General features: G+C 38.0%; 1 protein-coding gene across 6 annotated transcripts in view; it reads left to right on the top strand.

The window, feature by feature from the left end:
- Positions 1-17,590, top strand: part of RASGEF1B (RasGEF domain family member 1B) — a 642,507-nt gene that overhangs the window by 113,697 nt on the left and 511,220 nt on the right. The gene's annotated exons all lie outside the window — the stretch shown is intronic.

Here is a 17,590-nt window from a genome sequence, read left to right as displayed (position 1 = left end):
ACAGGCAGTCTGCATCTAGAACTTTTGTTTTTAACCCCCCATTCAGCTCTTAATGCCAAGAATAAGAACACCATGACGAAGCATCTTTTTTCCTTGTCCATTTTTATCATACCCGCGTAGATTTAAATGATCCAGAACAGAGTTTTACAAAATCTTGTTCCAGACAACCTGCATCAGAGTCACTACTATCATATAACCAATTCATTGGCTAAGCATGGCATGTGGGATATAATCTAAGATCAGCTTTAGATTTTTCTCCCACTATCCTGGTTTTAGTCAGAGGTCCACTCCATACCAATTCTTGCTTTAGGACTGTTTTTTCTTTCCTTGTAGAGATGAGATGTTCAATGTCGTGGAACTGGTTTGAAGCATTTCTTTTGTAAATTTTCGCATATGGAAGGGGAGGGTAAGTTGGTGTGTTTTGCACTCACTTTGATATTTATCATATTGTGCCTGTGCAGAATATCTTCATTTTGCCCCTCTAGACCCACTCCCTATTCCTATCCATCCTCTTGTGTGGCCCAAGAGGGTGACATATATGGAGCCATTTACCAATGGGCTCTGTTGCCTTCTGGCTTCCTATTGAGTTTGGTCAATGGTGAGTCTGAGAAGAAGCCAGGAAGAAGGGAGGAGCATGATGTTGGCTTAGTAATTCCTTGACTCCCTCTCTACTGGATTTTCTTTTGGGCTGCCTGCATTCCTCAACAAAGGCCATAGCGTTTGTCAAGCAGTCCTCCCCGCATTCCACCTTCTGATTCTGGTGTCAATTTCCTTCTCTTGTCCTTTTGGATCTAATGATGTTGACTGTTGCCTTGCTGCTGTGAGACCTGGGGCACTGCATTATCTCTCGTCATTTCCCTTCCCCTTGTGCATACTGTACACTCTGCCCACAACTTTTGTGAATACTTCCTTTATTAAGCTTCCCTCACATTAACCAGCTTCAGTGTGCAGTCTGTTTCCTGCTGGGATCATATTTGATAAGACACCCTAGTTGAAACTGATTTTGTGATGCTGTCATTTTAACATCCTGTTACATAAATGTATTAAAAATATAGATTCTTTGGACCCTTACTAGACTTACTGAATCACAATTTCTGGTGGTGGCAGCATTTGGAATTCTGCATTTTTAACAAGCATCTCTGATGATTCTAGTACTCACTAAAGATTTAGATTTAACAGAAGTCTAACATCTATTTAGGAAGAAGAAATCAAGTTTTGAGTGAGGCCCAACCTCTAGGGATTTAACCATTTTGCCAGCCTAGAAGGCTTACTGAGTTCAAATTGGCAAAGTTCTTTGGGTTTCAGTAATTGAAAAATACTGTGTTCATACTATGCACAGAGCATTTGTGTTTTCTTGTATTTTCTTTCAAAGTTGGCTTAATTCTTTTAAGTGAATTGATATTTCTGACTCCCATACAAGTCTCCTATGCATGTTTTTTTTTTTTTTTATACTTTTCTTGAGATTATAGACATGGCTTACCAGTATCTATACAAGGTAATTGTTGGCTTAATACCATTTGTTAATACTTCAACAAACAATGTTTTAAATAACTATTACTGTACATGCTTTGTAGAATATTTTTTTAAAGGGAGATTTTTGGAGTTACTTTTTTAAAAAAATTTTTGATGTTTTACTTATTCTTGAGAGAGAGAGAGAGACAGAGAGAGAGAGAGAGAGAGAGAGACAGAGACAGAGCATGAGCAAGGGAGGGGCAGAGAAAGAGAGGGAGACACAGAATCCGAAGCAGGTTCCAGGCTCTGAGCTGTCAGCACAGAGCCTGACACGGGGCTTGAACTCATGAGTGGTGAGATCATGACCTGAGCTGAAGTTGGACGCTCAACTGACTGAGCCACCCTGGCACCCCTGGAGTTACTTTTAATGGAGATGTGGCAGGCTTAATAATGGTCCACCAAAAATGTCCATGTCCTAATCCCTGGAACCCTAGTGAATGTGTTAGGTTACTTGCCAAAGAGGAATTAAGATTGTAGATGAAATTAAAGTTGCTAATCACATGACCTAGATAGGCCGAGATTATTCTGGAACATCTGAGTGGTGTTAATGTAATCACAGGGGTAGAAAAGGGAAGCAGAAATCAGAGCAATGTGATCTGAGAGGGACTAGACCTGTTGTTGGCTTTGAAGATGGAGCCAAGGATTGAAGACTTCCTCTAGAAGCTGGTAAAGGAAATGGATTCTCCCCTAAAGCTTCTGGGAAAGAGCACAACCCTTTTGACACCTGAATTTTAGCTCAGTGAAACCCATGTTGGACTTCTGACCTACAGAAATATAGAGTGATACATTTATATTGTTTTAAGCCACTAAATTGATGGTATTGTATCACAACAACAATAGAAAACTGATCCGAAGGGTTAAGGGAAATAAGGGGAGGGAGGTTTCAAATAGTAAATCAATACTTTAACTGGGGTCACTTACTCTGCAAACCCTTGAAGTAAGGAAAGGCTGTAATTGCCATGTCTGAATGTTTGAAAATTTAATTCACTCCTTTGGAGCTATAATGGGTGACATCATGACTTTTTGATATTTTAATTATGATGTTGGCATGGGAGCAAATTGCACACTGAGAGTGAGAACTGGGAACCTGTGGTGCACTATTGGACCCATTCTAAGCCAGGGCTTGACTGTCTAGGATGTAGCCGAGTTTCAGTGAATGGCAGGCCAACCCCCAGGGATGATATCTCCATAGAGAACTTGTTCTTTTGTGTCTCTGGGAACCTGTTAGCCCATTGCTGTGCAGGTAAAGGAGGCTGGGCAAAGAAAGAGCAGGAGCACATGTGTCTGATTATCTTTCTTATCTTTTCCATTTTCTATTGTATTTTTTAATTTTACTTATTATCTCCCAATTTTCATATTGAAATGTTCTCATTTTCTATCATTTTTAATTCCCAAGAATTAATTTTTGATTTTTGAATGATGATAAGGACTCCCTCCTTGACCAAACTTTAGTCAGGCTCTGCTGACTCTTTTTGACTGTGCCTCCCTTTGGTCGGCTAGCCCAATTTTAGCAGGAATCCTGCTAAGCCAGTTTATGGAGAATTCGACCCACCCTCAACCCTTGATACCCAATCAAGTTCTTCATCCTCCTCCCTTTGAGACCTCACAAACTTCCTTAGTATTCCATCTCAAATTTCCATCTGATGACTCCTTCAATTCAGCCTGTTGTCCACAAATCCCCAGCTGTCCCTGTGGCTTTCAGAGTTGAGCTCAGTCTCTCTCCCTTACTGCTAATAGTTTGAATCTCTATTGCAATAATTGAATAAAGTCTTCCTTTCCTGTTAAACTTGTTCAGTGCAGTTTCTCTTGGACAATGCTTCTTTTATATAGACTCTTTTTCTTATTTTTTTCAGTTCAGTATCTTATCAGAGAACATTAGTGGTGTTTATTTATTTTTTTAATTTTCTCTGCATTTTTTTCTATAACTTTAAATTTTTTTGAGTTTTTTTTTTTTTTTTTTCCTGTTTTTCACATTGAAGAAGGAGGCACTAAAATTCTGATTGGAAGTCCTGTGTGTGACTTGTGAACTGAAGGGCTTTGGTGTAAGATAGCTGGGCCAGGCCATTTCATTGCCTCTGTGCCTTCCTGAAGCAATTCCCCATGGATAGCATGGCTCCTTTCTCTGGGGCTGGTGTTTGGAGGGAAATTTCCCAAACTCTCCTTGCCTGTTGGGAGAGAGAGAAGCAGAAAGCTAGCTATGTGAGTTCTGGAAGTAAAGGTGAGTGAGAAACTAGGAATCTCATCTTTCAATATGTGGTTTTTAGGTACCCCACCTATTTTTGTGTCCTATCCCTTATTCTTCATCTCCCTGGTGACTCCTAGTCCACACCTCCTGAATCTAGAGTCTTCTCAGGGTGGGGAAGATAGGTAGAGGTCTCAGACAATCTTAGGCAGACTCCTAGCTAATCTTCCTGTTTTAACCCTGCCCAATTGCCCACTCTTGGAGGTACTTAGTAACTCTAATTACCAAGTCTTTTCAGCATTCGGAGGAAGTAATTGCTTGGTTTCTTGGTTTATTTCACTGCTGGTTTAGGGTTAAGTTTTTTTTTTTTAGGTCTGCTAAGTCAGTACCACCAGACACAATATTTCATTTCTGTTGTTTCCTAAATTTTTTTTTTTTTTGGTCTTTTCTCAAAGTGGAGTATGAGAAGGTGTTCAGTGCATCATGTTTAACTGGGAGTAAATGTGTACATTTTAGAAAGGTTTTCAAGATAATTATCTTCTAGTTTCCTCTCAGTCAGCAAGAAATTCAATTCATGTTAACATCCAAGTCCTCCCAGCAAATTCAGAATTAATAAATGGTGATGGAACTATTGATTTATTATGTAAATAGGTATACTATGTTTGCTTGACACTTTTTAAAAGGCATAAAGCAGCACTATATTAAATAAATCCAATTGAAGGAAAAGAATTCACAATGGAGAATAAATTACGTAAGTGGAAACTACCTTACCCACCATATTGCATTAGAGCTGAAGATTATCTCAGTAATCACTTAACAATAGGGGTCCATATTGATTTTAACTGCTAATTATGTCAGGGATATGCCCCCGAGTTAGAATTTTAAATTTAATTCTGTGTAATCTGAAAGTACTTCCTGAACTCTGAGTTGTAATTTAAACAGAAAAAAAAAATTACAGAACACAGCAAAACAACAAATCTGAGTAGTTAGTTTATCCCACATGAACTGATTAAGAACTTTTTCATCATTTTTTTATCATGGCAGGGTCTGGCCTTGTGTTTTAGACCAAGGAGTTATAAGCTGGGATATTTAAGGCTAATCCAAGTAGAATAAAGCTCCAGACAAACTCAGAATTAATAAATGACAACAGAACTATTCCATGGAACTAAGCCATTAAGACTGGATATTTCCTTTGTTTGTCCAGGGCATTTGAGTGAAAAATAAAAACTTGATTGGAATTTAAGGAGATGTAAGCAAAATAAAGAAGGATCAGGAGTAAATATGGAGGAATATAATGAAATCCTGTTTGGTAGAATCTAGGACTCCTATTTCTCTGGAATAATGTTTCAAATCTCTGCCCTCCTTTTAAAGGATGTAAAAGCAAACATTGATGACAGCTTTTTTTCCAGAGCCAGGAATGATTCTTGGATCAATCTTGGTCATGTTCTTCATTTACATAAATTTGGTAGTGGCTGAGGTTTTTGAGAAATGTTTTTAGGTCATTATTGATCAACTCAGCTGATCAAAGGACTCTGTTTAGAGTAGGGTCCTCAAGTATCATATGAACAGTACATTTTCTTAGATGTTTGGATCCAACACAGGGTTTAAAATATCTTGTTAGTAGATAGATATGAATTTTTGGCTGTCAAGGAGATGTGGAAGATTAGCTGAATTGACTCCCACTTCACTTCATTCCAAACTCATGTTATAATGTTCCAGAACCTTCCCAAATTTTAAAAAATGCTTCTTATTAAAAGCATAGTTCAATAACTTGATGCCAGGTGGTGAGGAGAATCAATTTCTAAAGAATCTTGTGGCACATTTATGTTTTGATGACTAAGATAACCTTTAAAAATATCCTTTCAGTAAGCTGCTTTTACCTGTAAAATAAGATTTATATTTAGACACTCTTTCAACAAAGCCAAAAAGTTTTCCATACAAGGAAAGATAGGTTGTCATGCTGTGCCTTTAGTTTAAATACAATGAAAGAGACTTACAAATTATTTTCTCAAACTACCTTTGCCAAATATCCAGCTAGACTATTGTCAGTATTTCAGTCTACAAGTATGTATTAAATGTCTTAACACGTCCTGGGCTACAGAAAACATGTTTTCTTATTTAATTTTATGAAAGCACCTACCACAGTTCCTATCACGTGGTAGATGCCTAATGAACATTTTCTGGACTTCATTACCTGTTAAACTTTTTGACCACCCACTTAAAAGTTCTTCAAAACTAAAGTATTAAACAGGACTTAAGTCTTTTAAGCAATTGAAGATGAAGAAATGTTTGAATCATAGTCTTGAAGTAAATACATTACCTGTGACTTAACCCACAGACAGAGTTGATATTTAATTAGTATCCAATAAAAATATAAACTATACCTGTTGGAATATTGCTGTTGCTCTGACTACCTCCTCCTCTGGGTGCCCTCAGCACCCTGGACCTCCCTACAATGCAGCAATTGAAAAGTTAAAACCTGGACAATGGGGGTGGGGTGGGGATAGGAGTTGAGAGGTTGGAGGTGGAGGGTGGAGGTCTTCAGGGTTCATAGTCCATTCTGATTAGTCAATGTCTAGGATACACTGTTATTAAATATCTTGATATTGCCCTTCTCTACTCACCAGGTGATTTTTGCTTAGGGAGTGCAAATAAATGTCAATATTAGCTGGATGCAGATTTTATTAGTAAGCATATAGGGGAGATGCTTATAGTAAGGGGGATAGAATGTAGCATTTCTCAAGCTCTCGTTCATGGAAATATTTTTTCATTCACTTGCAAAATGTTACATTGAACAAAGTTGTGCTTATTTCTTTGATGTAGGACTTTTCAAAGCTGTTAATATATTACTTTACATGTTAAGTCTCTAGGAAAGGGATATCTCTATTTCTCAAACTTATTTGACTGAAGAACCCTTCTTTCCCCCATGGGACACCAACTGATATCAATTGATAACAATGTGTACTAAAATCCTAAATATTTAGAATAGTCCTTGCTTCTCATATATGTTAAAAAAATTAGCATTATTCACTCTTTGAATTATCAGGGTTCTGGCAAGACAGAAGAAAAGTTAGATTTGACTATCGTTTTAGTCAGGCTAGGTTAGGTCATGTGTAGGAACGTGTAACTCCTGAAACTCGGTGGTTTAACACAACAGTTGCTCACGTAAAAGTTTCTGTAGGTTGAGACACTGCCCTTCCAGTAGTGGCCCAGTATTTGGGCTGTTTTTTCCTTATAATGGGGAGCAGATGGAATGTTTGGTGGGCTTTACTCTCTTCACCGAAACTGTATTGCAAAAGTCAGGATTATGTAGTTCAATATGTTGATTTTCCTTCATTTTTATTTTGGCAAATAAATAAAAAGCTACATGTTTTTGCCTTCTTCCAAAAGTTGTTTTTACCATTCTTCAGATTTTCCATTAAAAAGTATCCATAGTCTTTCTTAGCTCATGCTTAGAGTATATACCATTTTTATCATTGCATGATTAAGTATTTAGCTCAAGTTTTAAAATATACAACCTATGCTGTAAACATACAGAATTGAGAGTTTGGTTATCAGATTTCTCTGCTTTTTGTCACTTTGTTTATATATTGATGTTGTTTATTTTAGTTTTACTTACTCTGGTGTCTATTTAGTTAATTTGGGTGTAGCTCTTTAAGAACTCTACATTTGTTTTCTAAACAATGTCTTTTATCACGATTATTTCCTAAAAGACACTTGCCAAGTGAGAAATCTCTCTTGATTTTATCACAACTGACAGTCTCTGTTGAAGAGATATTCTTGTCTTTGTTGTCAAGAGGATAGTGCAAAAGATATTATCAGGGACAGAACTTCACAAGAGCAGCTGAATAGAGTATCCTGTGGTGCCTGTTCTAAATCAGTTGTTACTAATTTTTCATTGTTGTGAGTAGCACATCCACTCACATTTGTTCAGATGTTCATAAAGCCCCCAGTGTTGCCTTTGCCTCTCAAGACGCTGGATAATCTTCCTGCATTTGAACACTTTATTGTTAAGAAAGGAGTGACCTTAACCTGGTATGACCAATGCTGAAGGATGCCTTGGGAAGGGAAGAAATGAGCCCTTTATACTCATTACTTAAATATTTTTCCAGAATGATTTGGACCTAATGGGGTCTACTAGTATAATTTTCTTTTTCATAATGCTATAGGGGAGGAAAAATATCTTTTCCTTCTACCCTTTTAAGTTTTTTTGGTTCGGGCCCTTATGACAAGACACGTTAACAATAGAAAAGCATACAAATGTAATTAGTAGAACTTTTGACATGACAGCCTTGATAATGAAATGAAGACCAGAAGAAGTTGTTAAACCTGAGTGTTTTTATGCGAGGTTTGATGAACAGTGGAAAGTTATGGAAAAAGGTGATAGGACAAAAAAGAGTATGAACTAAGTGTAGTAAACTGGGAGAAACAGCAAGCCCTGTTTGTTCAGATTCCTCTCACGTCCCTCCATCTTGGAAATAAGGATGTTCTTTTCCTCCCAGTATAGGGAGCCCACCACCCACATGAGGGTTTTATGACCTGCTTGAGGGGAAGGTCAGAAAGTCCTTCCTGAACATGATGTTTGTCAAGTTTCTTTAGCCTAAAATATTTTGAGGTGCATGTTCTGAACTGCATCAATGCTGTGAGTAAACACACTAGGAAGTTCAGTGGCTCCAACTGCACCCAAGACTTTTCCTTTTTGGGTGCTCTTACTTTTTCTTCCCACTGGCCTTTTCCAATTTAAGAGATCGATAATGAACAAATACTGGGCAGCAGATATACTAAACCCCTATTGATAGTAGTTTCTCCGGGCGCCTGAATCCAGGGCTGTGAGAAAATAATTTTTCCTACAAAGAAGCTGGAGATGGGGTTTAGAGTCCTCAGTCTTTGGGATCTTTAAAATAAAAATATTTTAATAATTTAAATTAAATTTAAAAGCAATATGTGCTTGCTGTAATAATATTAGAAATGACAGAAAAAGAAAAAGAAAAAGAAATCTTCGTTTAGCTGCTACCACTCTCCTACACAGAAATAACCACTGTCATCAGATCTGTATTATGGTTTTTTATGACCTTTTTAATACAGGCATAAATAATTTCTCAAGGTTGCAATAATAGTATAGACACAATTCCATGTTTTCTTTGCTGTTATGTTTTATAGACTGTTTTCCATGCTTTTAACATAACCTGTATATTTATCATTTTAGTGGCTGTTGAATGGTTTACTGAGTTGACATATCATTATTTGAAATTGAATTATTGTTAGAAGAAACAGATTCTTCGAGAACCGTTTCCCTTTCTATCCTTTTTGTTTGAGCAGAGTTCTGGAATGTATAGGTCATTCTCCTCTCCACCTGGGGCATGTGCTCACCTATTCCTTAACATTCCTGTTTTCCCTCCAATGCTTGAAATATATATATATATATATATATATATATATATATATATATATATATATTTTTTTTTTTTTTTTTTCCATCTAGGCATGTGAGTAATACTAGAAATTTATTTGGAAAGAAATAGTTAAAGAAGTATTTTCTCAGGAAAATCTTTTTGGATGGGATTGAAGGCAGGGTTTTTCCTTTTATCTGACATTCAATTCCAAATGAAAATAGAAGGAACTGCAGCCGTATTTTAATGACAGAGTTGTGCATACATAGGTCTGAGGAACTTTTTGAAACAGAAAATGATCACTAATGGCTTGAACTGATTCATTATTGTGTGTGTACTTATTTAAGCATATTCTTGGGTCCTCTGCATTCAGACGGCCTGATTTGTAATATATGCCATTCTTTTCCATGCTTTGCATATCAGAGATGATGCCTTTTTTTTCTCTCTCCCCCTACTGCTGCTGCCTCTACCTGGGATTATGCAGATTCTGGTTTAAACCTCTTTATTCTTTTCTGCAAGTGCACAGCATGATGGGCTTCATTTCTGCGAGTAAATGATAATGGATTTCAGCTTTCACCAGTGACATTTGGAAACTACATGTCTTATATAATATGTGTGCCACACAATAAAAATGGTCACCCTGTCTAACGATGTGAAAATGTAAATAAAAATGGAGTGCTGTCAATATGTAGAGGCCACCTCTTAAAACAAAAGTGTGTGTGGAGGGGCTCCTAATTATTTTAATGGAGCCAATTTCATGATTTTTCAAGCTGGATATAAGGACAATCTTATCGATAATGGGTACTTGGGATAATCAAGGGAAGGCTGTTGGAAGGGATTTAATTTATTCTGTCAGATATTCAAGGCTATAAAACATTTCAACAAATCAAAGCCATCATTTGAGGAATAACAAAGATTAAAAGGCAGCATTGGCTACCATACGCTTGTGTCCTTCTTGCCCTTTCATCTGAGTGCCTGTTTTGTATTAAATAAAGCATACTTATCCCTGATTAGCATTTATTTCTGTCTCATTGGGTGTACAGTGCTTTTTCATGCTTTAGATGTAAAGGGACTCAACTTCTCGTCTAAAATAACTGAGTATCTTCTGTTTATAAAAATGAACACAATGTGTGAAGGGTGTGGAGACAGAGTTTTGATAAATTGGTCAGGCCTGGGCTTTATGGCTGTAGTCTGTGGAGGGAGGAGAGGCCAGGGCACTTGAAAAGAGCAGAGGTATTTCACTAAAAAGCAATGACCTTGAGGATGAGGCTACTGAAACCTCAAATCCCAGTTTTGGTTCTTGAGGCAAAGAAACCTTTGCCTTATTCCTTTATTCTCCTTTTACTTATTCCCACTAAGGGAATTTGCTTATTCTCTACCATCAGAGAATGGGCATCAGTTTCCTGTCTTTATGAAAACACAAGTTATTGAGCTTCTCACTCCCATGCTATTTATTCTGTAAGAGAAAGAGGGGGCTTTTCTGCTCCAAATGCCCAGGGAGGACCCTTCCTCATTTCATATTCCTGAATCATCTGGGCCCTTGCACTTGGAGTATTGACCTGTGGCAGTGACACCTCCACCTCTGTGTAATATGTCTTTCAAGTGAGAAGCCTCTTCTGGTCAATACTGAATCAATTTGCTCTGGCAGTCTAATTGAATGCCTCCCTCAGACAAATGGGTCACCGGGGGAAAGGGGAAAACCTTGATATGCAGATAGGAATCAAAGCCCCAGAGAAGGCTGTTTTAAAAATGTATATTCCTCCTGAGAAGGAGCCTATGTAACGAAAGCAGTGCTAGCTATTTGCTCAGCAAAATGAACGTAAATCAATCTGTTGCATCCTCCTTTTTATTGCACTACTTTTTACTTTAACTTGATCCCTGCAGAGAGAGAGAGAGAGAGAGACAGAGAGAGAGAGAAAGAGAAAGAGAAGACCCAAAGTCCAGAATGAGACTAGGATGAGCTTAAAATTTTGATTATGTAGATTTTTTTAAATGGCACACTATTTCCATTTAGCAAATTATGCAGATGTTTAAATTATCTGATATCCTTAATATTAATAAAAGACAGCTTTTTGTTTAGATGAGCTTGTTTTTTCTCTCCGTGTTCCCTTGGGGGTTTAAGGGAAGAAATGGGCAGAAAACTCTGCTGTGAGAGCTCAGCATTGTGTTAGCCTCTTTCTAACACCTCACTCTTAGTTCTTACTCCAGCTCTACGAGAAGTAGTAATCCTTGATTTACAGAGGAAGAAACTCAGAGAGCTTGGATAACTTGCCTCAGGTAATTTAGTTGCTTATCTATGTGAACCAGATTGTGGTGTCTCCAAGGCCAGTGCTTCTTTTTGTATAGGGTTAGATTTTGATAGCAGTTTCTAAAGTGGTATCTCGGGGATAGCTCCTTTTAGGCATCTTTCTATCTGAATGATGCAAAAATGGACACATAGTCTGTGTATTAGTTTCCTATTGCTGCTGTAACAAATTGCCATAAACTTAGTGGCTTTAAACAAATTTATTATATTTCAATTCTGGATATCGGAAGTCCAAAAATGTGTCTCTCAGGGCTCTAAAATCAAGGTGCTGGCAGGCTTGCATTCCTTTCTGGAGGCTGTAAGAGAGAACCTGCTTTCTTACCTTTTCCAGCTCTCGAAGCTGCCCTCATGCCTTGGTACATGGATCCTTCCTTCATTTTCAAAGCTGGCAGTGGTGGGTTAAGTCTTTGTCACATTGCATTATTCTGACTTCTGTTTCTGTCACTGCTGTGATTATACTGGGCCCAACTAGATAATTCAGGATAATCTTCATATCTCGATTAGCAACTATCAGTCAACTGATTAGCAACCTTAATTCCATCAGCAACTTTAATTCCTCTTTGCTCTGTAACCCAACATAGTCACAGGTTCAGGGGAGTAGGACATGAACATTTTTGAGGGACCATTATTCTGCCTACCATATGAAATCTTTTAACAGAATAATACACTTGTGAGTGACCCAGCATTTGAAATCAGATTGCCTGATTTAAGTCTTAACCCACTACTTTCTCACTGTATGCTTTAGGGCAGGTCGAGTGCATTCTCTGTGCCTTGGCATCCTCATCTATAAAACAAGAATAATAATTTGTTGTGGAGATTGAGATTATGTATACAAAGTGCTCAGTATGTGCCAGCACACTGTATACAGTAGACATCGAATGAATATTGGCTATTATTATTTACAAAACATCACATGCATGCGTGGTGCTTTGTGTTACACGAAGGTTTCACAGTTATTCTTGTTAGATTTCAAACCATGCCGTGGCACTTATTGTTAATATATTTCCAGTTTATTGTGAACTTATTTTAAATCAAAGCTGTAATTGTTAAAACAATAGCTTAAAATTAAAGGAAACTTTGGGGCAAATCCACCATATTAATACCTCATCATAATTATTTAATATTTAAATATGTCTAGGTTTTTACCTTTACACATTCTGTAGTTACTTATAAACTTCTAGAGAGGAGGGACAATGATTTTGTTTCTTCTGTAGACTCAGGCTTGAACATAATTAGCAAGAATGAGTGCAAGTAAATGCCTGAAGGAATCCAAGGAGGCTGAAATGGCTAAAGGTGAGGGCATGGGCTGGGAAATGGTGATGCTTTTGCATTCTCTTACTTTTTTTGCTGCATTAAAAGTCTCCTACTGTGTCCCTTAATTTTGATGTGTTTAAATCTTTTCAACTCAGTGAGGACATGGCAACTTATTAAGAGCTGACTTGACCAATTCAGTGAATTTGGCTTTAACCATGTGCAGGTAACAGAAAACTGGTCTCAAATTGGCTAAATCAATGAGGTGTTTATTAGCTCACGTAACTGAGAAGTCACAGAGGTAGGTCAGGCTGGAGCCAGTGGTTCACTGATAACCATCATTTTGTCTCCACCTTTCTCTTCTCTGTTTTTGCTAAGACTGCTTTAGCCTAAGGCTGGCCTCCTTTGTGGTCATAAGACAGCTGCTATCAGTTTCTAGGGGCTCCATGCTCCCTTGCTTATGTCCTGCAGGAGGAGAGAGTACAACTCTCAATAGTAGTCACAGAAGAGTAAAGAACTATCTTTCTTAGAAGCCTCCAAGAAGTTCAGTTCCCACATCTCATTTGCTTAGATGGAGTCTCAGCCTCTTTAGTCATCCCTGAACCAATTATAGTGACCATTGGAGATGAAGTACTCAAGTTGCATGGTGAGAGGAGGTGGATTCTGAGTGGCCAAACACAGCAAATATGAAAACAACTCAGAGCATCTGGGGGCATAAAAGAAACTCTTCTCCTAGGTTGTGAAATCTGGCTGAGTTGGGGGTCCTAGTCCTTTATAACTTTATCAGCAGGTCTCTTTAATCATCCTTCTTGGTCATCATCTTGTTAATTTATGGAGCATTTCTTAAAGATTTTGATGCAGAGATTTGCTTTTAAAGTGCTAAATACTTCATTTATTTACAAGGATTTATCAAACTTACTCAAGCCAGATGCTCTTCTAAGCCCTGGGGATTCAGAAGTGAAAAAAACAGAGCCCCAAACTTTAAGGATCTTACCACTAAATAGAGTCTCTGAACTGCCAGGATCCTTAGTTTCAAGGGTTAATTCATATCAGATTCTTAGTATGATTTTTATTGTGTCAAAGTTAAGTGTTCATATCTGTACATGACTATAAAGAACCCACTCATCCCAGAGGGAGCAATTTTGGAAAAGAATCAAGTAATATGGATGAAAGGTGCATAGTCAGTAATGGAGATTGACACAACTTAAACTTCTCATATTAAAGTCATAAACATGGGGTGGCTGGGAGGTGGGACAAAGTGTTTGGGAGTGGAATATAGAATGAGGTGGTATCCTGAAGTGCCTGCTATGGAGGCTTGGTGTGAACTGAATTGAAAGTGGTTTGAAACCATGCAGTTACATCACAGTTCGTAACCTCTATTGGGAGGCCCTAGAGAGGAACCTGGGATCGAATCTGTCAATTAAAATCCTATTTTCTCGGCAAGAAGTAGGTCCTCTGGGTCATCCTGAGAGCTTCCACTGATGATGAACTTCACATTTTAACTGCTTTCTCTCTAAATAACTACCTCCCTAGGGTGGAAGGTGCAGATCCCTTGGTGCATACAAAACTTACTTAAGTCATGAATTGACTTCCTGTAGGTCAGTACAGGAAATCCCAAAGGGCAAGGGTCTAGACTAGGGGCAAGAACTGGAGTTAAACCAAGGTGCTTGAACTGTATCCACTCACGTGGTTGCCATTTTCTCTCCATTTGTAATGGTTCAGTGCTGGAAGAACAGAGGAAGCCTAATTATGTGGAAACACATTTGGTGTTATAATCAAATAAATTTCAAAGGAAACTAAGATGACATTAATGGTATTTTTAGTAGTTATACATATGACAATTAGTCACAATGATATGTTCTGCCAGTTATTCTAATTAGTATTAGTTTGACATAGCTGGACCAATTTTGCATTTTCCCTTTGCTTTGTTAGTTTTTCACTATCCATAAGTAGCAGTAAGGCTTGTTGGGGGATCCTTGGAGAGGACCTGTTAAATAAAACTCTCTGTCTTCCCTGAGGGCTAAGAAAGGTGAGAAGTAAGAGAACCGAATAAAACTGATGGGGGTTCAAAATACTACCTTTATTACTCAAAAAGGCTCAGTTGGTGGATATATTTAATCATACTTTCTTACCTGGTTATTGGCTGTGCTGGACCAAGGCAGACTCTCTGTGGGTGGGGGAGGGGAACTCATAGGGGATTTTAGGAGATGACTTGGGGCTGCCCTGGAGAAACAGCCAAAAAAACCCAAGAGATAGAAGGGAAGAGTTGAGCTGATCATGTCCAGTTTATTCCTCCAAATTCATCCATCAAATAGGTTAATCCCATAGAGAGGTCATGGGTGTTACACTAAATGAGCTCCCTTTATCAAGAGTAGAGAAGTATTCCCTTTGTGTAAATAATTTTTCTAGATATTTTATGAAGTTTAATTCTCTATATACTGACAAATTATGCTGTCAACTAGAGGCAAGGTCTTGGGTTCTAAACAACCACAGAATTTTTATCTTCTATCATCCTCTCTTCTACCCCATCCTCCTCCTCATAGACTAAATCTGGCCCCTGGGCTCAGGCTTCTTGAGGTCCTCCTTTATATTTATTTAAATTATTTAATTATACTAAATCTCATATTTAATCCTACTCAGTAGGTTTGTAGCTTGTCATGTACCAGTCATTTTATATTCATTATCCCATTTAATCTACAACAAACCTGGGGAATAGGATTTATTCTCATTTTTAGATGTGGAGATTCTCAGAGAGAATTTATCCAAGGCTAAAAAGAGCGTAGTGAAAATAGGAATCAAACCTGTGTCTCTACACCTTAAAGCTGAGAGAAACTGATAACTCCAAGCACATATTTCTCCAAGTCTCAGCAGTAGTGAAGAATAGATTTGAATTGGAGATGAACTGTACCCACCCTGACCTGTGAAATGAGAAAGTTCACATAGGTCTTTGATAGAGGTGGTTCTGGTTAAGAGCATAGTTGGACACTGAACTCTCTGAAAATGTGGAGGGAAGGTAAGAGAAGACTAACTTACATTTTTTTATGATTTTATTTTTAAGTAATTTCTACACCCAACATGGGGCTCTGAAGCCACAAGCCCGAGATTAAGAGTTGCACGCTCCTGAGCCAGCCAGGTGCTCCACTTACGTTTTTAATATAGGCATCTGTCCTAGCCTGACTCTACATGGAGAGAAGTTAAAGCTGGCCAGGCTGCAGGGTTAATTTTTCTCGCTTTCTTGCACACATAGACATGAACTGGGGAAAGGCTTGATTTCCCTTTGGCAGGGGGGAGCCCTGTGGTGGAGAGATGGTCAGGTATGTATACAGTTGAGCAGTTTCTTGATCTACTGTTCTCAGGTACCTGTTCTCACCCATTGGCCCCTGAAGGCATCCTTTCTCTTAAGACCCCTCTTCCCTTTCCTCCTCTTTCTCCAATACAGGAAACTGGCAGGAGTGGAGTGCATGGCAACCTGCACTGCTAAGAACTCTTGTGGCTCCATGGTCAACAAGAACTTCTCTGTTGTTGGTAGAGGAGAGAGAAAAAGAAAGTGTATATTCTATTTTTTCCCTTGAGGAACGGGCAGCTATGACCATGCATACTTGTTTCTGAAGATCTATGTTTTTTTGACCACCTTTGTCTCTGGAGCAGAATGTTTTCCTTCACTTTCTTCTTGGTGGATAATGCCATAGTGTGTGCCCCCACTCCCAAGCCACTAGTGTAAATATTAAGACAACTAGTCATTCAAATTCCATCTACCTATAACAGAGCACTAGAAATTGTCATCAGATTGACTGTACCACATGCATAGCAACTTTTTGATTCAAGAAACTTGCAAGTGTTAAAGCTCAGGGTTGCTGTGCTGGTGTATTTATAATGGCTAGTTTTTTTTTCTCCCCTCCCTTATCTGGATACCTAATAAGAATATGAACATCTCACCCAGAACTATGGACAAAAAACCCAAGCCTGTGGTGTGTGAATGACTAAATATTTGGCTGAAACTTGATATCTGGTACATTGATAATTCTAATTGGCATTTGTAGATTTACTCATTTCTCCTCCTTATACTAAAAAGCAAAATAAATAAAAGAAGAGCAATGAAAATCCATTTTTCTTCATTTCCACACTGTTCAAGGAAACTATATGGTAAATACTCCAGGAAACTTAACTCAATTTTAAATTCTGTAAATAAATGTGAAAAGAAAAAGAAAACCCATGTTTGATTGATTTCTTCCACTCTGCATCCATCTCCTTTACAAACAAACTGGAAACAATGACAGGATTCTGTTTCATTGATTTCTCTCTTGGTTGGGATGATGAAGGAGTTCATCAGTCATTTCTTTAAAATTGTGTCTTTGAGATATTTGTGGTGTTCATGGTGTACTTAAGAGTTTAGTCCTTGAACTGATTGCCAAGCAGGGACTCATTTACAGACTTCAGTAGAAATATGAAACCTACACGTCCTTGAGTTTGGCAGGACTTACTGAAAAAGTGCTCATACGTTATGTACAATATATTTTCTCATAAGGCACCTTAGTACCATGTCCTAGATCGAAATGGGCAAGGTGATTCTGGCCAAGAACATACAGATGGTTAAAGCTAGCCAGGGATGGAGGAATTTGGTTTAGGTTTAATTTGAAAGAGTCACCAAAGGGTGGTTTGTCTCAATTTTCTTTGTGTAATTGCAAAGACTTGTGGTGAGCAAAAGTTGGGGGGAAAATCCTTATATTTTTTGAGAGCTGACTATAGGCTAGCCCTTGTGCTAAATGCAGTGGTATACTGGTAAATGTTAAACAATCATTTAACAAAAATTTTAAAAAGCCCAAACTGTTTTCATTTTTGGTATCTGCCAATTTTCTGTGGTGCAAATATTCCCACTATGGCTAACTGCAAGCCATGAATGTGATGTTATTGAAAGGGTTGAAAGGGGAGTTGGGAAGAGATGCTACCAGT

The sequence above is a fragment of the Panthera uncia genome, chromosome B1 (genome assembly GCF_023721935.1).
Source record: "Panthera uncia isolate 11264 chromosome B1, Puncia_PCG_1.0, whole genome shotgun sequence".
NCBI lineage: Eukaryota > Metazoa > Chordata > Mammalia > Carnivora > Felidae > Panthera > Panthera uncia.
This window is presented reverse-complemented; position numbering and strand designations above follow the sequence as displayed.